Source organism: Canis lupus, chromosome 24 (assembly GCF_048164855.1).
Source record: "Canis lupus baileyi chromosome 24, mCanLup2.hap1, whole genome shotgun sequence".
In the NCBI taxonomy this organism is placed as follows: Eukaryota; Metazoa; Chordata; class Mammalia; order Carnivora; family Canidae; genus Canis; species Canis lupus.
In genome coordinates, this window is record NC_132861.1 from 11,370,629 (window position 1) to 11,394,308 (window position 23,680).

General features: G+C 42.3%; 1 protein-coding gene and 1 long non-coding RNA gene across 12 annotated transcripts in view; one reads left to right on the forward strand and one right to left on the reverse strand.

The window, feature by feature from the left end:
* Positions 1 to 9,482: 9,482 nt before the first annotated feature.
* LOC140615752 (uncharacterized) lies at positions 9,483 to 17,256 on the reverse strand. 3 transcript variants are annotated; one of them, XR_012016237.1, is made up of 3 exons: positions 17,115 to 17,256; positions 14,643 to 14,995; positions 9,483 to 9,795 (listed from the first exon to the last, which is right to left on the reverse strand). It is a non-coding gene; the product is annotated as an uncharacterized lncRNA (long non-coding RNA). The 3 variants fall into 3 exon arrangements; XR_012016236.1 differs by lacking the exon at positions 17,115 to 17,256 and adding an exon at positions 16,591 to 17,013; XR_012016235.1 differs by lacking the exon at positions 17,115 to 17,256 and adding an exon at positions 15,873 to 16,584.
* The window catches only part of KATNAL1 (katanin catalytic subunit A1 like 1), a 113,911-nt gene continuing 106,900 nt past the window's right edge, over positions 16,670 to 23,680 (forward strand). For 3 of the 9 annotated variants that reach the window (XM_072795589.1, XM_072795590.1, XM_072795588.1), the window contains exon 1: positions 16,678 to 16,828. The gene's annotated coding sequence lies outside the window, so the exon portion shown is untranslated. Of the gene's footprint in view, positions 16,829 to 17,036; positions 17,387 to 23,680 lie in introns of those variants that run through there. The other 6 variants (XM_072795592.1, XM_072795593.1, XM_072795591.1 and 3 more) reach the window with 5 other exon arrangements.

Genomic DNA, 23,680 nt, shown 5'->3' on the forward strand with positions numbered 1-23,680 from the left:
TTTTAGATGCTTCTTCATATGTCATTAGAAAGAAAATGTGAAGTCTCTAGTTTGATTACTCTGTCTATGATAGGTATGACCTTAATTATTATTTTTTAAGGTCCTTACCCAAAGTCTGTGCATTTTGCTGAGTGTTTCATTAAAAATCTTCTTTTTGGACTTAGCAAATGCTCAGTCTTTTCCACTTCAATAGTTGGAAATTCTCCCTTGGGGGTCTTAAGCTCTTTAAATATTTTTAGGCTGCCACTTTCTTCTGTTGGCTCTCCAGGAAACCAATTTGGTTCCAAAGCCCCTGAGAGTAGCCCAGCCCCATGTTTTGCACACCCATTGCATCACAATAAAATGCCTCCTTATTACTGCCTTTGCGGGGTCCCAGAGGCTGGGTATTTTTCTACAGGCTATGCTGTGGACTATAAACTCTTCTCAGATGAGAGATAAACCTCTTCATTATTTAAATCTCCAGATTTTGTAACAAGAGTTTATTCCCACCAAATTGCTTTCCAGTCTTGGGAGCCAGCTGATCAAACGAGACAATGTGATTCATCTTGAGATATTTTCTAAGGGAATGTCCCTTTCTATTGGCGCTCAGATCTAAAGAGGGATCCCAAAAATATCAAATCCTTTTATTTATCTTGTTTCCTCTTTTCTGGTATGAGAAGTTCAGAAGTGAATAGTTGAGAAAGTGTTACTTTGTTTCCTACGAAGAGTCAAAGTCAAAGGTCTAATCATAGTCCTACTCAGGATTGTTGCTGGATATTTTCTTCCTATAAAGACTTCTTTAAGAAATTTGAGGCAATAGCTAAACCTATGTTTTTACTGGAAACGAAATACTTTTAATAGACATGAAATATATCACACTGAAAAGGTAAGTTATGCTTCTTTGTTTAACCCTAAATGAAACAAATGGAGCACGATTTACAAAGGCACTGGAATTAAATGGAAGATTACTTCCTTATTATCAGTGAGAAAAATTATAGAATTGGCCATTGGTAGATTCCATGTTTCTGAGTTTTTTTTTTTATTTTTGTTTTTATAAAGGCATTCAGTTTGGAATGCCTATGATGTAGGAATTTACTGGGGAATGTTTTTGAGAAGCAGATCTTAGTAGATTAACAGTGACAAGGAACAGGGCTCTGTGCTGCTCAGGCTTCTCCACCATATTCACCATCTTTTCCATCATACACTTAGTGCTTGCAACTTCCTCTGATACTAGCTCCAGAAAGGAGGTTGTCTACATATGTGGTGGAAGGACTTTAGGATCTTTGTGATTCAAGGTCCAACGCCTGGACCTCTTTCCCAAGCGACCTCAGACATACTGGGCTTATGTACTGCCATCTCTGGAACAAATCTGTAGACTCTATAGCAGGAGTTCCCAATCTTAGCTGCACATTAGAACCTCTTGGAGAACATAAAAAATACTGATGTCCGGGCCCTTCCCTGTCTCCACCCACTCCCACTAAAATTTTAATTGGTCACGATGAGGGTCTAGGCAACTGTGTTTTTAAAGTAAATCCAGGTGATGCTAATATGCTACAACATTGAGAATCTGCTGCTCTAAGGTCACTCTGAGAAGAAAGAGCTTCCTCCTCCATCACTGGCCTGTGGCAGGTGCACCTGTAGAGATGGTAGCAACAGGGGTATCACAAAGGCAATAATTTGCTGTAAAATTATTGAATGACTGCAGCAAAAGACACTGTCAAAGAGATGGTAACAAGCATTATTCTCATTATTTTGCTGAAAAAAATTGCTAAGATCAGACATCTGTGTATTATCATCTCAGTTGCAAAAGACTTTTGCCAATACCCTTGGGTTCTGTCCCCATAAGCACCCTGAGGCAGATAGGGAAGGTATTACTATGCGCATTTTTTATAGGTGAGAAAATGTAGCTAAGAAAGGCTGAATGAAGGTCCAAGATGACACAGCTAAGTCATTAGCAGGGCTGGGGTTAGAATCCAGGTTTCTGATTGCTGTTCCCTTATGACAAATCAATAGTATTATAAATTAGAATCCCATACAAATCTAGTAGTTACTTACTGTATGACCCATAGGCAGTCACTTAAACTCTCAGTATCCTCATCTATAAAACGGGCATAGAGGTGCCTGAGTGGCTCAGTCTATTAGGCATCTGCCTTTGGCTCAAGTCATGATCCCAGGATCAAGCCCCACATGGGGCTCCCCGATCAGCGGGGAGTCTGCTTCTTCTTCTGACCCTCCCTCCTCTACTGCTCTCTCTCTCACACTCATTCTTTCTCAAATAAATAAAATGTGGCTACCTCATGGGGCTGCTCTGGAATCAAATGACATAATGCTTCTTACAGAAGCAATAAAACAGTATCAATATAAGCCATTGCTATTATTATGAACAAGAGACAGAAAGAAATAGTTTGAGAGAGGTTAGGTAATTTCTAATGCTGTTCCAGTATCTGGAATTTTAAATTATCACCAAAGTGTATGCTGTTGCCTTGTCATATTTTATTCTTTCCAATATCATCTGCATATGTCCTTGGCCTGATTTATTCATGAATTTATCAGCCAGGATTGCAGAATTGACCTGAGAAGATTAGGTTTCCCAGGGTCAAAGAAGTGTCTGAAAGTGAGACACTGAATCCATTTTGAATTCACACTTCCCTTTCTGCTGAACTCCTGAATTTCCTGGCTCATGATGGCATCTGAGCAGCTGCCATGCATGCCCTTAACCACGCTTGAATTCTGTAACATGTCATATTACTTCATTTTAGCCCCCTGGGCCCATTTTGGAAGGCCCTGAATCTGTCATATGGGGTACTTGATCTAAAAATCAGTTGAACAGCTCTGTCCCTTTGCTCTATATTGGGCCTTGGTGCTGGAGAGTAGACCCAGGTTAGGAGAGAGATGTCTGAGGGATGTCTGAGGTTTTTCTCATAGGAGATGAAATAGAGGGACGCCTGGGTGGCTCAGTGGTTGAGCCTCTGCCTTCTGCTCAGGGCATGGGCCCGGAGTTCCGGGATCAAGTCCTGCATTGGGCTCCTTGCAGGGAGCCTACTTCTCCCTCTGCCTATGTCTCTGCCTTCTCTCTGTGTCTCTCATGAATAAATAAATAAATAAAAAAAAAGAAGAAATGGGAAATCAGTTAAGAGAAGGCATGTAAGAAATGAGTTCTTTCAATCCCACTTAACATCATTTGGTACACTGTCAGTGAGACACCTCATGGTAGTTAGAGTTATAAAGACAATCCTTATTTATGAACACAGGTCATTTATACATTTTTACAAAATTTATCACTGTCAACCTCTGCTTCTTTTTTCATGATTCTCTCTACCACAACGCTCTACATAACAATAGATTTTCAGTAGATGTTGTCAGGCACTCCTTTTCCTATGACATTCATTCATTTGTTTATTCATATAAGAAAAATTTATGAGGTTTTGACTTTATGTCAGGCACTCTGGAAGGGCTGAAGGTACACAACCTTAGTCGTGGTCCTAGTTCTCAGGGGAACTGATTTAGGGGAAAACAGGGATGCAAGAAGATGACTGGAATCAGCATAAGTGTTATGATGGTTGGGGGCGGGGGTGCAGAGGCAGAGTTCCACAGAGCTCAAGGAGAGGGACTGGGGCCAGGGAATGGGTTCCAGAAGGAATGCTTGGGTTGATTCTTGAAAAACAAGGAGGAGGGCACCTGGGTGGCTCAATGGTTGAGCATCTGGCTTTGGCTCAGTTCTTGATCCTGGGGTCCTGGGATTGAGTCCTGCATTGGGTTCCCTGCATGGAGCCTACTTCTCCCTCTATGTCTCTGCCTCTCTTTGTGTGTCTCTCATCAATAAATGAATAATATGTTTAAAAAAAAAAAAGAAAATCAAGGAGGAGCTGGGGAGGTGAGAAGGACAATTGGGGAAGGTGGTTTTAGGCAGAAGGAGGAGTTATATAGGCATGAGGTCTGGAAGCATGAGGAGGTTGGAGTCAAAAGAGGAAGCAAAAACAAGCACAACCAGGTCACCGTATACTCTGAACTGTGTCCTGTAGGCCAGCGTTTTCCCATATTCATTAGTACTTCATGAATTCAATGTAAAAGAAATCAGGAATATTAGAGTAGCAGTAAGAGTGAGCTTTGTTTCATGAAACTTGCATGTGTTTGAGATCTGTGTCTGAGTGTGCATGTGTGTATGTGTATGTGATGTGTACATATATATAGGTCTGTACTGAGTATAGGGTTTTATGATTAAAAAAAAGTTTGAGAAACTGCTGTAGCCTGGGAATGTCACTGGCTTTCACTTTAAGGAGTGACACAATTAGATTTTCATCTTAGCACAATTATTTTGGCTGCAGTATGCAGAATGGATTTCAGTGACTGGAGTGCAGCATGGTGGCAAGCTCTGGAGCAGCCATCTTGTAGGATGAGAGGATCCACATGTTGTGAATGGCAGATAAACGAGATAGAAGGAGCATGAGTCACTTGTGACTATAAACTGCCATATCAGCCCTGCACCACCTATTCAGATTTCCAAATGAGAGAGAAATAGATCTCTAGTCTACTTGAGCCCACAATATTTGGGTTTGAAATGATAGGCTAACCAAAATCCTTAACTCTTATGCCTATCTATGACAGATGGACTTAAGATGCCCTGTAATAATCCCTACTTCCCAATAGTCACACTTCTGGGTAATCCCCTCGAGTATGGGTGGAATCTGTGACTTGCTTCTAATTAGTAGAATATGCAAGATAAATAGATTACTAGACATTATCCTTGAATATTATTATCCATGAATAGATTACTGAAGATTTTGTCAAGTTTTGCTATCCAAGTCTCACCTTTGCTGGTTTTGATGAAGCAAGTTGGCATGTTATGAGCTATCCTGTGAAGAGGTTCAGATAGCAGAAAACTGAAGGTAGACTCTGGCTGACTGCCAGTAAGGAACTAAGGCCCTCAGTCCAACCATCTGCAAGACTTAAATCTTGCCAGTGACCATGTGAACTTGAAAGTGGGTCCTTCCCAGTCAAGCTCTCAGATGAGACCCCAGACCTGGCCAACACTTTGACTGCAGCCTGTGAGACACCCTAAAGTAGAGGACCCTTCTGAACTGTGCCTGGATTCCTGACCCATTGAAACTGAGATAAGAAAAGTGTGTTGTCTTGAGCCCATAAGATTGTGGTAATTTGTTATAATAGATAACTAATATACTACCTAATTTATATCTGACTTCCTCTGCTTCTGCCTCATTTTCTTGACTTGACAATACTCCTACAATGACATCCATATTAAACTCAAATACATCTTGTGCTTTTCGTACTTGTCAGACCAGCAAAAACTAAAATGTTGGATAATTCCAAGATATCGAGAAGTAGAAATTCTCCTGTTCTGTTTTGAGTATAAATGGATACAATCAGTTTAGGAAATACTTAGTAAAATCTAGGAAAATTGAAGATGAACATGTTTTGCTATCTATTATTGTCCTTCTTGGCATAAATTCTATTAAGTCCTTTGCACATATGTACAAAGTAACATCCACAGATATTCATTGTACAACCTTTAGATTAGTGAAGTATCAGGAATGTGGTGCTGCTCAAACAAATACTTAAAAATGTGGAATGGGGGGTGCCTGGGTGGCTCAGTCTGTTGAGCATCTGACTCTTGGTTTTGGCTCAGGTCATGATCTTGTAGTCATGAGATTAAGCCCTGTGTCAGGCTCTGTGCTCAGTATAGAGTCTGCTTCAAATTCTCTCTCTCTCTCTCTCTCCCTCTCTCTCTCAAACAAGGAAAAAAATCTTTAAAAAATGTGGAATGGCTTTGGAACTGGGTAATGGGTAGAGGTTGGAAGAATTTTGAGGTGCATGCTAGAAAAGGCTGACATTGCTGTGAACGGACCATTAAGGGTGATTCTGGTGAGAACTCAGAGGAGAGCTGTAGGGAAAGCCTCAATCTTCTTAATACTGAACAGAATGGTGGTAGAAAGGGAATGGTAAAGGCCATTCTGATGAGGTCTTAAATGGAAGTGAGGAACATTTTATTGGAGAATGGAGGAATGGCCATCATTTTTATAAAGTGGCAAACAACTGAATTTTGTTCATGTTCTAGTGTTTTGTGGAAGTTAGAACTAGCAAGTGTCAGCCTAAATAAAGTGGTCAACTGAGGCTGTGGAGGCTGAGAAAAATTAAGGCCATCCCACCTAAAGTTTAGCATTAGCACAAGTACAGCCATCTTAGGCCCCTGTGAATAAGAGCTGAACTTTATGGGAAAAACTGCAGAATGTCCTCAATGTCCTCGGCAGGTAATCCCATATCAGAAAGACAACAGAGCTCAGAATTGCCTTCAGCAGAGAATCCCATATCAGAAAGACAACAGAGCCCACGACCGTGGTAGAAAGTCCCATATTAGAATGAGAACAGAGCTCAATGCCCTTGAAATCCCCACATCAGAATGTAAACAGAACTTGAGAAATTCCTCCACCCCTTCTGAAAATCCCCTAGACCAGCCTATAAAAAACCCAGCTGTAAACCACTTTGGGGTCCAAGTCCCTGCTCCGCTTTGTCGGGTATACTTGGACCCAAGCTCGAGCTTGCTAATAAACCTTCGTGCGCTTGCATCCGTGTTGGCTCCTTGGTGGTTTCTCAGATTCGCAATCTTGGGCACAACAAGGCAATCTCAAATTACCTAAAGTTGAGTTTATTCAGGAATAGCAGAGGAATACAACTTGGGAAATGCAAGCTACAGGCCAGTCCATTCAGTGTCTGGGGTGAATATTTATGGGCAAGGAATGCAATGAAAGGTGTGGGGGGGGGGGGGCTTGAGCCAGAGTCCAAGCGAGTTCATTGTTTTAAGGATGGAATGAGATTCGTTTTGGATGTTCATTGATCAGGCAGTAAATATGGGTTTTGGATGAGTCAGGCATTTACTGGAAATTAGTCTCTTGAGGGTGCATTTTTTTTTTTTTTTTTTGTATTTATTTGAGAGAGAGAGAAGAGAGAGCACAAGCAAGAGGAAGGAAAGAGGAAGAAGCAGACTCCTCACTGAGCAGGGAGCCTGAGGGTAGGGTGGGGTGGGGGTGGGGGTGCTCAATCCCAGGATTCTGGGGCCATGACCTGAGTTGAAGGCAGCTGCTTAGCTGACTAAGTCTTGAAGGCACCCCTGGAGGCACATTCTTGAGATTCTCCGTTTCATATCCTTGGTTCCATTTGAGATTGAAATCCTTTCACACTAACAATGAAATTGGATATTTAGCTGAAGCAATTTCTAAGCAAAGTGTTGAAAGAGCAGCCCAGTTCTTCCTGACTCCTTATAGTAAAATTCAAGAAGAGAGAAATGACTTAAAGATGGAATTTTTAATCACAAAGGAACCAGAACTTAAATATTTGGAAAATTCTCAGTCTGTCTCCATAAAAGGAAGGAGAAAGCCTATTTGGGAGAGAACACTAAGGGTGTGGCTAAGTGACCATCTGATAAAGAGATTAGTATGGATCAGTGACTTTGGCAGAAGCCAGGTGCTATTCTCCAAGACAATGGAGGAATGACCAAGGATTCCTCAGGGTGATTTAAAGATCATCAGGCCTACCATTCCCACATAGGCCCAGAGTGGGAAGGCAGGGAAGAGGAGTTTGAAGAGGGGTTGCTGGCACTTGCAGGAGCTCAGTGCGAACTGCTGGGCACTGCCTCACCTCACACCCCATGACTGCAACCACACACCCTAGCCATGCTCCTAGCTGGGCCCAAATGAGATGTCAGTGGGCCCAGGTACAGTGCGGGCTGCAGTGGTTGACCCCCGAGAGAGTGCAGGCAGCAAACTCTGGTGGTATCTGCACTGCCTACAGAGTATACAATCCCTGGGGACATGGCTTCCTTCACTTAAATTTCAAAGGATGGGACCTTGGAGCCTAAGAGTGGTGTCCAGGGGAGTCACAGCAGTTGAGACCACCCAAAGCCATGGGGACAGGGCTGTTGGGAGCCCTAGGGCCTAATTTCTGCCTGACAAAGCTGGGAAAGCAAGACCACCACCCCAGTGTGTCTGGAAGGTGGGACGTCTACCCCAGTGCACCTGGAGGGCAGAGCATCGAGCCAAAGAGGATTAGTCTTCAGCCTTAAGGTCTAATGGAATTTGCCTTCTTGGGTTTGGGTCTTAACTCTGGACCTCACTCCTTTCTTTCCTGTTTCTAACTTTGGAATGGGAAAATTAGTCCTGTGCCTATCTCACCATTTTGTGTTTTGGAAGTACATGGCATGTTTTGTTTCACCAGCTTACAGCTGAAGAGGAATTTGCCTTAGAGTGAATATTAACTGATTTAGATGAGATTTTGGATGTTAGAGTTGATGACATGAAAAGGACATGGATTTTAAGGGGCCAAGGGTAGAATGCTGCAGACCAAATGATTGTGTCCCCTCCAAATTCATATGTTCAAACTCTACCCCACAATGCGATGGTATTTGGAAGTGGGATCTTTGGGATATTTGATTAGGTAATGAGGGTGGAGCTGTCATGAGTGGGAATTAGTGTCCTTATGAAAGACCTCAGAGAGTTCCCTCTCTCCTTCTGCCATGTGAGGTCATAGCAAGAAGACTACTGTCAATGAGGTAGGAAGCTGGCTCTTACCAGACATCGAATCTGCCAGTGACTTGATCTTGAACTGCTCAGGTTCCAGAAATGTGAGAAATAAATTTGTTTATAAGCCATCCAGTCTATGTTTTTTTTTTTTTTTTTTTTTTTTTTTTGTTACAGTAGCCCAGACACACCAAGACATGAAGGTTGGAAAGAAACTGTACTTTATGGTTGCAGTAGTTAAAAATGAGTGAACTAACTTTCCAGGTATAAACTTGGGCAAACCTCACTGTTGTCTTGTTTTGAGAAATTGGCACAGCCACCCCAACCTCCAGCAACTACCAACCTGATCAGTCAACAGACATCAACAGTGAGGCAAGATCCTTCACCAGCTGAAAACCCATCTTTTAGCAATAAAGGGTCTTTGTATTAAGGTATGTACATCATATTTATTAATTTATATTTTTAAGATTTTTTAAGGATTTTATTTTTCTTTTTAAGCAATCTCTACAACAGAACATGGGGCTCAAACTCACAACCCTGAGATCAAGAGTCACACTCTGGGACACCTGCATGGCTCACTGGTTGAGCGTCCGCCATTGACTCAGGGTGTGATCCCGGGGTCCTGGGATCGAGTCCCACATCAGGCTCCCTACAGGGAGCCTGCTTCTCTCTCTGCTGATATCTCTACCTCTCTCTGTGTCTCTCATGAATAAATAAGATCTTAAAAAAAAAAAAAAAGTCACACGCTCCACCAACTGGGCCAGCCAGATGCGCCAGTACATCGTTTTTTAGACATAATGCTATTACACAGTTAAAGGTTATAGTATAGTGTATACATAACTTTTATATGCACTGGGAAACCAAAAAATTCATTTGACTTGCTTCACTGTGATATTTGTTTAAAAAACAACATGCTTATTTGTTATGAAGGCATAAATCTAGGCACAGAGCAAGAAGGAAGAAAGAGCACAAAACTTAGGAGATTGCTGTCCTTTATTTCATTGTGACTTCACTGTCAGATAATGACAACAGTTAACCGGAGAGATGGGGAAAAGGGACAGAGACAAGGATGAATAAAGGCTGTTAGAAGTCTTCATTGTAGCTATCAGCGAGGGCTTCTTGAAGACGTGAAATTTGTGGTGGGATTTGAGAAAAGAGGAAGCAGCCTGGTGAACATAAGGCAAGGGTATTGCAGAGAACTGGATGATGAACGGTTTGCTTCAATAGTTAACCATTTAGGAATGATTCACATAAGTCATCATTTACGCACATAAATCACAAAGAAGACCTAAAATATAGCAGAAAAACAAGAGGGAAGAGAGGAAATAGAATTTACCTCTTAAACACATCCCTTTCAATTCCCTACAGGCCAAACTAAAATAGGACACAGAAAAAAAACAGGCAAAGGATTCCGGTACCGGGAGTAGCCCCCTAGAGTGGCTTATATCTTCTTGGAAGGGGAAATGGGATCCCAGCTGTACCGCTCCTTTTTTCATTCAGACTTAAAATGTTTTGTGCTTGTGGTTGCTTGGCACAACACTGCCTTTTACAAATAGAAAACCTGATCACAAACTGCTTTTCCTCTGTGACATGCCACCTACATTGTAATGTGTTTCACTGGTGAAATCACAAGGTGACATGCTTTTCAGTTCGCTAGAAAATGTTCTACACGTCACAAATGAAGTAACTTGCCAACATTTGCCTGAGCAATTCACATTCAGTTATGTATTCCTCTACTAAATGTAAGGTCCTAAAACAGGTGAAAGATGTGTTGCTAATGTATTAGCAGCTTGCTGAATATACAAGATGACTTACTGCAGTGCTCAATGAAAGAACTATTACTCCAGCTATCACAGAGGACTGTACATTCATTCATTGAGTTAACATACCCACAACACTCCAGACTGTTACAAATCCACTTAACAGCCCCGAGTCCTGGGTTTTCTGTTCATATTTCTAAATTAGCATAAAGAAATACAAAATCATAAGCAAGGAGAATCCCCACAGGCGACTGCCAAGAGGTTCTGTTGTTTATTTTGGCATACATAAGAAATATTTGGAATTCCCCAAATGTAAAGCAGTTCATTAAGACTATGTGATTAAATGAGGCTGGCCTAATAGTTCTGGTCTTTAAAGAGTGTCTCCCTTCTAATGGGAGCATTGAAGCAGAAGCATAGTAAGTTCATGAATAAAATAGAGCAAAAAGACTCATTTGGGCTGGATATGGCAGAAACATAGGGAAAAGTTTCTCCCCTTCCTTTTCTTGGCTACTACCTCCTCATATCACCTGTGAGAAAAGGCAGCATCAGAGAAAAAAATGCACCCTGAAATCTATCTTTTTCATCCTTCTCTTTGACTCACCAAGTCCCACTTAATGAGGTCTCTGGTACCACTTCTTTGCTTTTTTCTTTTCTTTTTTTTCCTTGTTTTTTCATTGTTAACTTTTGTTTTCCTCCACTTGCTAAAAAGTGTAGAAGGGCAACTTTAAAAAGCTGAGTTTTCTACATATCCAAGAGAGGTCAGACTCCAGATGAAGCATGGGGTTCCATCCAAACTGGTAGAGAACTGTAGGCTCACCAGCAGTGATTTTTATGGGCCAAGCTAGCTAGGCCTGGCGTCCAATGGTGAGAGCTGCTATGGCAGGCCTGGGTCTCTGTCTCTGCTCTTCACATACCTGAGATGCAGAGCACCTGTGTGTGGTAGGACTGGCCCCTCAGCACTTAGGGCAACTGTCTATTGAAGAACTCTCCCCCTCATCTAAGGTAGTGTTTCTTAAACCTTTTGGACTGACATTCACAGCAGGAGCTATGTTTTATTTCACAATTCATATTTGTCAGGGTCCACCACTCAGGAAAAAAAAAAGAAACCAAGGCAAGTATTTCAGCAGAGAGAATTTAGCAGAGGGAATTGATTAAATAGATGTTGGAGCGGCTGTAAAATTTTAAAAAGAACACTGGAGTAACACGTCAACAATAATTGCAAGTAGCAGGTAACTGCCTTTGGGGCGAGAGATCAAAGAGTGGAGGGGAGGGTGGGTTCTCAGAACCCAGCAGCTTAGAAGAGAAGGAACATGGTTGTGGGACCCAGACCTCTGCAGAAACACACTGCCTGACTCATGCTGCTAAGTCTGGGGTGGAGGGAGAAGTGGTGCTGTGAGGCTGGTTCTGGAAGTGCCACTAGAAGCCTGAGACAGAAATTACTGCCTCCAGGCTAAAAGGCCATTGCTAGAGTGATGCTGATAGGAATAGCAAGCTAACAGGAAGCGACCATGTCAGCAAGTTGGCTTCCTCTTCTTCCAGCCTTGTGCTCTTCCCTACTATATCCAGGAGCTAGAAGACAAAGGAGATATGTGGGTTGCCTAGTTCCAGCTCCACCAATACCAGCAGTAGAGGGAGGGTAGGTTTGAAGCCCAAAGTCCAATGACTGTTGTATTTGACTAGAACTATGTGCATACACTCTGCATTTCGTTCCTATTGCTTCTGTTTGAATCTACCTTACCCCACTCTATCTTACCCTATCACATTTTAAACATTAAAAAGCTGGATAGGATGCATGAAATTGATTTCATGACCTATTAAACTTTGTTCTAGGACCTAGTAGTGACTTTGAGCATTGGAATTCAGTGTCCCTTACCTCCCAAACTCTCCACACCAAAAGTGACTTAGGGGAACTGCCTCTTAAGGTACTCGCTCATCCACTGAACACATATGGGGGCCCACACTTTTCCATAGGCCTCAGGGATATTTATATTAGGAGTCTATTAATGTCCTCTATAGCATCAGAAGGGGGAAAGCAAGAGAGGGGAGGTTTAACTCAAGAGAGAAGGAGCCATGAATCAAAAATATTGTGTCCTTATATGAAAGGTATTTTTTTTTAAAATTTTTTTTTAAACTTTTATTTATGATAGGCACACAGTGAGAGAGAGAGAGAGGCAGAGACACAGGCAGAGGGAGAAGCAGGCTCCATGCACTGGGAGCCCAATGTGGGATTCGATCCCGGGTCTCCAGGACCGCGCCCTGGGCCAAAGGCAGGCGCCAAACCGCTGCGCCACCCAGGGATCCCATATGAAAGGTATTAAAGATGTATTGGAAATACCCAGAAATGTACGTCAGAGGAGTTTGAAATCCAGTGAGGAGAAAAGACAAAAGCCAATGAGTAAATAATGCGTGAGCTGCCACTAGATGGTACGTTGTCTAAGTGGGTGATACAGGCAGGAAATTTTGTGAGTACAGAGCAGGAATAGGATTGTGAGCAGGAATGATCAGGAAAGGCTTCATGTAGAGGCCTGAGGCAGTTTTTGCATAATAGGTAGAATTTAGGGTAGGGGGATAGCATTCCAGGTGAAGAGATTATCATATAGAACAAGGTAAGGAAGTGCACAACATGCTTGAGGCAGTATTGGAGCTTGTGGATCAGAACTAGTAAGGGAAATCTGAGTGTCAACCAGAGCCAAGAGGTGAAACCCTATAAATGGAGAGGGTGTATTGATTCAATGTTGGGAGCTATTTCCACTTAAGAAGCTGGTAGAAGAGCTGGTGAATAACACAATGAAGCATGCTTTGAGGAGAACCAAGGTCATGAACCACTAAGGAGGGTGGCCAGCAAAGTCAAATGCTATAGCGGCCAAGACTGAGAACTGAGGAAAAATGTCTGACTTTGAACCAGATGTGCTAAATCTTTTTTTAAGATTTTTATTTGAGAGAGATCATGCAGAAGCGGGGAGGAGGGGCAGAAGGTGAGTGAGGCAGACTCTTTCGCTGAGCAGGACCCCGAGATCATGACCCGGGTGAGGCAGATGATTAACTGAGCCACCTAGTCGCCCCTAGATGTGCTAAGTCTCTTTAATGAGGGCAATGGCTCATGACCATATTGTCCATGTAGATTAATCCGTTATTACTTTCAGATTTGCACAGTGTGTTTAACTATTACTTGAACTAATCCAAAGTCTCCAGTGAAAAGAATAAACTATTGTCAGTTCTCATTCCTTCCCAACTGTCCACAGCCATGCTAGGTTTTCTAAGGTTGTGCTTCAGGAGCTCATGTTCTTCCTCTGTGACCATCCTCCTTCAGCTTACTTCAAGGCAGCTGCTGCCTTTCACTGCTGTCATCATTCTCCTTAAGTGGTTTGTCCTGCTGAGCTGCTTCTCTGGGGATTCTGACTTCAAAAAAAACAAGGAGGGTTATGCATTGGGGCCTTGCATTTGCAGACTTCTTCATGGCTGTAGACTGCACTACAACCCTGGCCAGCTGCCTTGTAAATGCAAGTGACTGGTCACAAGGGAAATCAGATGAGGGCTAGATGGATCAGGTGAACCTATCATCTCTACTACAAAAACATGTGTTCAGCTGATAGCAGATCAGTATCATCTTCTCCAGGAGTAAAGGAGACTCTATTTATATGTTCATTATATATGCAGAGTTGTGATCAAATTGCTAGAGGTGACAAGCCCAGGTGTTGCTTCTATAAGGATGTCATTATTGCTACTAAGCATTAACTCAGGTTTTGTTCTGGATTTTATTGCTTGAATGCTGTCATTACTTCTGTACAATATAAGCTATGATGACGGAGATTTTTTTATTTTTATTTATTTATGATAGTCACAGAGAGAAAGAGAGAGGCAGAGACACAGGCAGAGGGAGAAGCAGGCTCCATGCACCGGGAGCCCGACGTGGGATTCGATCCCGGGTCTCCAGGATCGCGCCCTGGGCCAAAGGCAGGCGCCAAACCGCTGCGCCACCCAGGGATCCCGATGATGGAGATTTTAGGTTCTTTTCTTTCTCTTCGACATCAGGTTCCAGCTACTATCAACTGCTTCCTCATTTACACTGAATAGTTTTTTTTTTTTTAAAGATTTTATTTATTCATGAGAGACACAGAAAGAAGGCAGAGACATAGGCAGAGAGAGAAGCAAGCTCTTGGCAGGGAGCCCAATTTGGGACTCAATCCCAGAACTCTGGGATTATGCCCTGAGCCCAAGGCAGACGCTCAACTGCTGAGCCATCCAGGTGTCCCTGCATTGAAAAGTTTTCATAACTGAACCCCCTATGCAGGTAGCCTAGATAGGTCATGTGCATAAGCTTAATATTTACTGAGTATACTCTGGGCTGAATCAAATAGAATATGCAGATACATACCGAGTTGAAACATGATTTTGATAGCTGGCACTACAGTTCCTCTTGGGCCAAGTGCTTTCTTTGTGTAGGAAAATACTTTGATAAATAGTTGAGGAGTAGAAGGTGGTCCTGAAGGTATAGGTTAGGAAACAGAGATAACTAAAAGTATTATATAAAGAGAGAAAAGAAGAGAGAGAGGGCCAGGGAGATGTTGGTTAGTGCAGGGTTGCCATTTCTGCTGAAAAAGGATATGGGTTGGTGGATACCAATGCCATTAGGATACCGAGGTCCTTCCAAGACCAGGGAATTCTAACTTTAGGTTATCTGCATCCTTCATTTAAAACCCTTCAGCTGCTCCAAACCTTCAGCGGAACCTGTTATACAAATGACCAACCAAAGAAAAGGGCTTGATTTCCAAACTGTGTCAGCAGGAGAGAAAAGCGCTGCAGAAGGTGAGATGTGAGAGAGTCCATGTGTTCAGAGAGAGCAAGAACTCAGCCAGAAGTGACCCTGAGATTCTAAAACCCCCAGGGATTGTACCATCTTGGAGAGAACATTGGCCTTTCCACACGAGGTGGGAAAGGGACTTGAGTCAATTTTAACAAAATTTCTGTGGACAAGGTGACCCCGACTGAGAACTGGATGACATGCACAGTAAGCAGCTTGCTATTTTCAATCATAATTTCTCAAGAGACATTTATTGGTAGAAAATGACAGGGTAATTCTGCCGCCCCCCTTCCTCCGTTTATTTAAATTACTAGGTCTCATTTTCCTCATCTGCAAAGTCTGGAGATTGGACAGAGACCATCTCCGTGGTTTCTATTAGAGTCTACAGCTCTAATAACGATGTTACAGATGCAGAGAACAGACTGGTGGTTGCCAGATGTGGGGATTGGGAGTAGTGGGTGAGGAGGGTGGTCGAAGGGTACAAATTTCCTATTGTAAAATAAGTCAGTCCTGGGGATGTAAGGTACAGCCTGGTGACCAAAGTTAACAACACTGTATTGTATATTTGTAAGTTGCTAAGACTGATCTTGAATTATTTTTATGTTTTTTTTTTTTTTTTTTGAGGTACATTCACCTACAGTGAAATGTGCAGATTTTACGGGTACTATTCCATGAGTTTTGACAAAGGCATATGCCTCTGTAACCCGAAGCCTAAGGAAGAGACAGAGCTTCTCCATCACTAGAGAATTCCGTCTTCAGCCGCACCCCAGCCTCCCCTCCGGCCACCCCTCTTCTGACTCTTACCACGAAGGGTTAAATAAGATTTAAACATTGTTAAATGCCAGTCTTTGTTTCACAGTGGTCCATCGGTATCGACGCCCTGATTTCTCCAAGGCACTGGGCTCTAGACATCGTCTCCATTTTGCAGAGTAAGGCGTTCCGCATCCGGGAGTGAACTGCCCCCGGGGATCCGCTGCCCGGGGTAGGGGCAGGGCGGGAACCGAGAAGCGGTTCTGCGGTTTCTACGGTTTCTACGGCCCCGGCCCCGCACCTCTGAGAAGGCTGCTGCAGAGTCCACAAACCATCACCTCAGGAATAGCATACGCCTCAAACGTTCAGCCCAAATCGGCGCCTCTTAGGAGTTCTCAGACCTCAACAATCCGAAAGGCCGTACGCTCTACACCTTACTAAGGGACTCCTCTCCACCCTGCTCCTCCGAAAGCGGCAGAGGGTGTGCAACACTGCAAATGGGATTTTGCTGGTGGAAAGGCCAGAGGGGGACGGGCCGGCCCGGGCCCGACGACCTTTACGGAGCCCGGCGGCGAGACGCCCGGCGCTGCCTCCTCCGGCGCCACAGCTACCGTCTCAGAATAGAGCGGCACCGAGGCGCTCCGCCGACCGCAGCGGACCAGCGTCCGGCCGAGGGATTGGCCGCGGCCGCGGCAGGGCTCGTCGGGCAGTCCCCGAGCTCGATCAGCCGCGCGTCCTCCTCCAGGTCACCGCCCGCCCCTCTCCGCCTCACCCTTGCGCCGCCCTTCCCCCGCACCCGGGCGGGGTTCTCAGGCTCCTCCCCCGAGTTGACTGTGAGCCTCTGTGCTCCCCCCACCGCTCGCCTCGCGGCTGCCATGGCAACCGTACGCCGCCGCCGCCGCCGCCTCTTCACGCACGTCGGGAACTAACGGACTCGGCGGCCGCAGAGGCCTGTGCCCTTCCCCCAACCGGGCCGCATCACCAACCGGCGGCCGAGCTGCGGCACCTAGGTAATGAATCCGAGGGAGAGGGGCGCAAGCAGGAGAGCAGGTGGGGGGGTATCCAGGCTGACAGCCCCACCCAGTGTCCCGCCGCCTAGGCGGTGCGGCGGCGCGGCGGTCGGGGCGCCGGCAGGGGAGGTGGAGAACAGTGGGAGCTCGAGACTCGCGGGGCATTATGGGGATCGTAGTTTAGCGGCCCCGCAGGCTTGCGGCCGTGGCGGCGTGGCCTGGACCGGCGAACTACAAAGCCCGGCGGCCCTGACTGCTGGGAAAGACCGATAAACTTTGAGCCTACCGGGCCAGAGAAAATCTGTGTCTTTGTGGTGCTGGGGCTCTTGGGTGGTCGCCGAACTGCGCTCTGCGCTGGGAAAGGGAAGTGGAGGTGAGACTTGGGCTTCCCGTCCTGCCGTTTGGCCCGCCCCGGTTAACAGCGCTCAGCCCCACCCCGACTGGGCTGGGCCACCGCCCCCGGTAGTCTCGGGGATGAGCAGCCGCCCCAGCTGCAGGGCCTCGGGCCTGCGGCGCCTCTGACCCTCCCAGGTTGCTGCTGCCGCTCGGTGCCGAACCGTATGTATGGCACACATTTGATGGGAGACCGAGAAACGGTTTTTTTTAACAGGCCTTTCTCCTTTCCCTAATACGTTTATTTTTAGATATTTAATCATGTTTATTCTGAAGTAGCTCGGAGGTGTTTGCATATTAAAGCCATTAATAATTACTCAGAGGGCATTAATATTTAAAGGTCAAGTGTAGAAGTAGAGACCATGCTATTATATAGTAATACCTTAAAAAAAAACCGTTCTGCCTTTTGCGTTTTATTTATTGAGGGTCAATATTGTAAAATGAGCCCCCCCACCCCTACTTAATACTAGCTTGAACATTACCTACACATATTTGAAGATTAATTTAGCTTTAAATTACTAGTGATTTTTAAAGCACAGACTGGTCTTTTTTTTTTGTTTTGTTTTAAAGCAGTGAGTAGTAGTAATTATTTTCTTTGATTATTTTAATGTTCTTTAGAATTTCTCGGTAGCATGTTTTCAGAATGAAAAATTCCGTGTTCTACTTAAAAAAAAACAAAAAACAAAAAACTCTGCAATACACCTTAGTCCTTAGAGTTGGCTCAGGCCTTGGTGGTAAGGAAGCCCACCAGATTTAAAAAACCTGCCTTGATTATCTTTTAAAATTTTTTCAACAGGTAGATAACGATCCTAGAAATTTGGTATTTTATAGAGTATGTGGAAAAAATTGATAGTAGAGTGGTCTTATTTTGTGTGTTTTACATCATTTTTTTAAAAAAGAATTTATTAGCACAAGCAGAGGGAGCAGCAGAGGGACAGGGAGAAGGAGGCTCCCAGCTTAGCAGAGCTTCTTGATTCCCAAGACCCTGAGATCATGACCTGAGCCAAAGGCAGACACTTGACCAACTGTGTTTTATTTATTTATTTATTTTTAAACTTAAAAAAAAAAAATTAGTTTTGAGAGAGAACAAGTGGGAAGGGGCAAGGGCAGAGGAGGAAACAAACTTTCCCACTGAGCAGCAGGGAGTCTGATGCAGGACTGATCCCAGGACCCTGGGAGCATGACTTGAGCCAAAGGCAGATGCTTAACTGACTGAGTCACCCAGCTCCCCAGACTGTGTTTTAAACAAGAAAATAACACAGCGCCCCTACAAAATTCCCTTTTTCTCAAAATAAGACTGGCTTGTAAATTTTACTTAAAGTACCAATTTTTTACAAGGATATGGAAAGTAAATTTTGTAAGACCATTATAAAAAAATTGAGGCCTTATTAGGGGTTGGAAGCATTTTATTTGTTTATTCAAGATTTGTTAAGAACCTATTATATTGGGGACACCTGGGTGCCTCAGTGGTTGAGCGTCTGCCTTTGGCTCAGGGCGTGATCCTGGAGTCCAGTGATCGAGTCCCACATCGGGCTCCCTGCATGGAGCCTGCCTCTCCCTCTGCCTGTGTCTCTGCCTCTTTCTGTGTCTCTCATGAATAAATAAATAAAATCTACAAAAGAACCTATTATATTGTATATTATGCCTGGTAGTGGGAATAAAAAGATGATAGAAGATAATCTGTGTTCTGTATGAGCAAACAGTTACATCATCACAATAGTATGATAGAGGTAGGTGCAAGTTACTGTAGGATCCCAGAGTGGGAATAAATAGTCATATAACATTTAACTGTTATTGAATACTTAATTTTAGTGAGGCTCCGTGCAGTATTTTGCACGTAGCCCATTATTTAATTCTCATAAAAATTTCTGGCTACTGTTATTTAGAAATGAGGAAGCAAACTAAGAGATCTTGTCCAGAGTCATAGGTGATAAAGTTTGAACCTGGGATTTCAACCCAGGTGGGGTATAACTCATTTAAGTCATGATCTCAGCCCCTGATGCCATTCTCTGTACCCATTGGTAGAAAGATTCTGACCCTAAGGAGATTAGGGGAAGTTTCCAGTATGGTGTGACATTTGACTTGTGTTAAGAAAGTTGAGTAACCTTTCAATGGAAGAGAAGATGAGGAAAGTCATTTTAGGCAAATGGCAAAGGATAATTTCTAGTGGTTTGTGTTTGCAGAACCCTAGGTCTTTCTTATACCTCAGTCCCAGAGTATGAGTACTTGCAGTGTAGTGGGTGGAAGATGGTAAAGTACTTGGTACCATGATAAAGAGTTTGGAAGGTTTTTTTTTCAACATGGGACAGCCATCAAATTTCGAATGGAGTAGTAGTGGTGTTGTCGGGTTTGTATTTTAGAAAGATAACTCCAGCTGAAGTGTGGAGAATGGACTTTGAAGAGGGGAGATCATGTGGGGAAACTGGTTTTAGTGGGGGAGAAAGTACAATAGAAAAATGAAGAGTCTGAACTAAGTAGTTGGAGTTATGGAAAGACAGGGATTGTAGAAGTATTTAAGGGATAAAGGGATAAGTATTTAAGTATTAAGGGATAAAATTGATAGCAGCACTTTTGGGGTGTGTACGTATGTGGGACTGTATGTGAGCGAGTGGGACCATGTTTGAAAGGAAGTGGGAGAAGTGCCCACGAATGAGACTGAGAGGTTGGGAGGCAGAGAAGAAAAATTAGAGTGAGTGTGCATAACGAATGACAAAGGAGAGGAAAGTAAGAAGCAGAAATGGCCTGGGTTATCATGTGTCTTGAAGAGCGCAAGTAAGGTAAAGATTGAAACTTTTTTTTTTTTTTTGAAACTTTTTTTTTTTAAGATTTTTATTTATTTATTCATGAGAGAGAGAAAGAGAGAAAGAGAAAGAAAAAGAAAGAGGTGCGGAGACAGGCAGAGCGGGAAGCAGGTTCCATGCAGGGATCCCGATGCGGGACTCAATCCTGGGTCTCCAGGATCACTCCCTGGGCTGAAGGCGGCGCTAAACCGCTGAGTCACCCGGGCTACCCGATTGAAATATTTCTAATGGCACAAAATCCATTTTCCTCCTTTAGGAAAATCTTTCTAAACTTCTTTGCAAAAATGAAAAGGAATGTGAGCGTAGGCTACTTGAAAAATAAGTTTAAATTTTTCATGGTATTACATATACAAAAGAAAATAGAATAATGAACCCCCTATGTAGTTGTCACCTACCTTGAAGAGTGAACACATAACCAGTTTTGTTTCATCTAAAACTCCTGTCCCCAAATGGATTATTTTAAAGCTAAACTCAGATATCATATCTCTTTATCTGTAATTGTTTCAATAGATATCCTTAAAATTAAGGGTTCTTGGAGTGCCTGGCTGGTTCAGTCAGTAGAGTGTGCAACTCTGGATCTTGGGGTTGTGAGTTCAAGCCTCATGTTTGGGTGTAGATTACTTAAGTAAATAAACTTTAAAAAAGAATTAAGGATTCTTAAAAAAAAACTTATTCTACTTACCTGACAGTACTTATTGATATGAAATTTCCAGACACACCTATCTTTAAAGAATTTTGACCCTGAAGAAATGAAAGAGATGAAGCAGTAACTAAAAATGGTTTGTAGGTTTTTCTCTTTCCTTTCTTATAAATATCGATAAACTATTTGGGAAAGAGCCAATAAAGAGGAAATGTTTGAAGATGTAGGAGATGAGAGAGGACATAGCTGACAGAGGTCTCTGAAAATGTAGGAAAGGATAGATGAGCAGGGTGGGAGAATTAGTTTAGAATTAGTTGCATTTTGTAAGTATCAACTAAGTACTAGCTGTGCTTCTAGGCAGTGTGCTAATATAGACAGGAGGAGAGAGGCATTAAAAAAGAAAAGAAGTGAGAATAGAGGTGGATATTTATAGGTTGGGTGGCAAAAGGTTAGAGTAGTTCAAATTTATATTCTCTAAGAGGCAGATTAGGAATCAAGGCCAGTTGATAAGAGGAGAGTGGATTTAGGAAAGGAGAATGATGGACATGTGGAATAGCCACTATGGAAAGCTAGGACAGACAGGTTAAAAATAGTTTCATAGCTGAGATTAGAATTCGGTAGTTTTCAATGACAGTGAAACAAGGTTGTGTGATTTCCCCCCCCCCCCTTAAATTTTGATTTACTGTGGGAGAACCTAAAATATTGAAACCAATAGCCTAATATGTTACTAAAGAGAAGAGAATCTAGGCTAAGAACTTATGTTGAGTATTCCTCAACAACTTTAGATTTATTCTAAATTATTAACTGATAATTATCTTTTTATGTAAATACCACAGTAAAATTAGAAGGCTCTTATGGATTGTTTGGATTTATACTTTTTTACTTTATTTTCTCAACATACACAGTAGTATTCTTTTATAGAGAACATTTCTCTGTATAAAAGGATTGTTTACTGAGTGTGGTATAGTGGAAGGGGTCAGATATATACGTTGTCCATTTTGGAACTACAACTTATTTTCTACGTAATCACGGGCAAGTTTCCAAACCTGTCTCCTTACCAAAAAGATATTAATACTATTTATAAGATTTTTGGGAAGAATAATGGAGGTAAACCCTAAGTGCCCAGTGACTGAAGGCCTTTCTTTTCACTTTCTCCCCCTGAGCAACAATGTGCCAGGATTGTCATTTCTGTTTGACAATAGGCTGTGTTCTGTGACTTTACCTGACCATATTAAGCAGGTAGATCAAGGCAGTAGGTATGTTACAAAATGATTTGTTCTATAAAAGGATTCATCAGTTATTCTTTTTAAGTGAGCTTCCTTAAATGCTGCAAAATGTTATTTTATGGACCATTAATAATAATAACATCTTTGCCTTTCTTTAATCTTCAAAGAAATTTGGAATTCTGATGCATGATTTGAGATCCGAATAGCTCTAACATTCTTCGATTGACTATATCTTATTTCTGGACTGATATGTATTATAATCTCACTAATTTTGATCATCAGTTTGTAAATGAAAATATGTATATTTTAATGTTCTAAGCATTATTTCAAACACTCTTTTCTCCTAGATAATTGAACTTACATATGGTAGACCTAATGAAATAAAATCTTAGAAAACTTAGTAAAAGTTAGCTAGATAAATTTAAGGCATAGATTGTGAGAGTAATTTAAAACCAAAAGCAGTGTTTTCTAAAATGAGTTGTTCCATTAGATGGAACATCTAATGTTGTTCTAACTAGATGGAACATCTAGTTGTCCACTAGATGTCTTTATGTTTCTTTTGCATGGTTTTATTATGGTCCTCTTTGAAAGTATGGAGATGGAATAAATGGCCTTTAAGTCCCTTTCCAACTTTGTGATTCTTAATTAGTAATTGTCCACTAGTAATTATTTACTAAGAGTTCCTATTAAGCAACCTATTTAAAAGTGAGCTTTATTTTTTAAGTTTTAAAATTCCAGTTAGTTGTGTGATATTAGTTTCAGGTGTACAGTATAGTGATTCAACACTTCTGTACAACACCTGGTGTTCATCACGTGTGCACTCCTAAAATCCCCATCACTTGTTTCCGCCATGCTTCCATCCACATCCCCTCTGCTAGCCATCAGTTGTTCTCTATACCTAGGAGTCTGTTTCTTGGTTTGCCACCCGCCTCCCCATTTTTCCTCTTTGTTTGTTTTTTGTTTCTTAAATTCCACCTATGAGTGAAATCATATAGTATTTGTCTTTCTTTGACTTATTTCAGTCAGCATAATACTCTCATGTCATTTCAACTGGCAAGATTTCATTCTTTTTTAAGTGAGCTTTAGTTTGAAATTTTTATTCTTTTTAATATTTTTTTTGGTATGAAGATATTTTTTTGTAAATGCTCCTGTGGTTTATAATCATGTCTGTGTAACTTCAGCCTCATTTATTTCAGTAGTATGTTCCTTCATTCTCTTTGTTTCCTCTGTACCCATGAGTGTCTTTATACTTCAGTATCCTCCCCTTTCTGATGATTTTCCCGTCTTCATTTTTCTTGGTGATTTAGAGATAGGAGGAAATGAATGAGAGGGAATCATTAAGTTCTGTTTTGTTTTTCTTATCCACTCATGGGAGAATATGGATGAAAGTGGTATTTAACATGTACTTCCTGGTGTGAATATGGGTATTTTTATACACCTCTTATTTTCTTTGCCTTTTATATACTCTTGGAATTGAAGTGAAGAATTATATGGGCCTTACATAGTTTTCTTACATATACATGGATGTTTGCTAAATGTGGTAGGTGTTTACTAAGTAGTGTAGAGTGGATGATAAATGTATGAGTGAATGGATAGGATAATAACATTAATTGTTTAAAGACTACTGAGGGATGCCTGGGTGGCTCAGGGTTGATCCTGAGATCTGGGATCAAGTCTCACATCAGGCTCCCTGCGAGGAGCCTGCTTCTCCCTCTGCCTATGTCTCTGCCTCTGTCTCTCTCTGTCTCTCATGAATAAATAAATAAATCTTCTTTAAAAAAAAAAGACTATT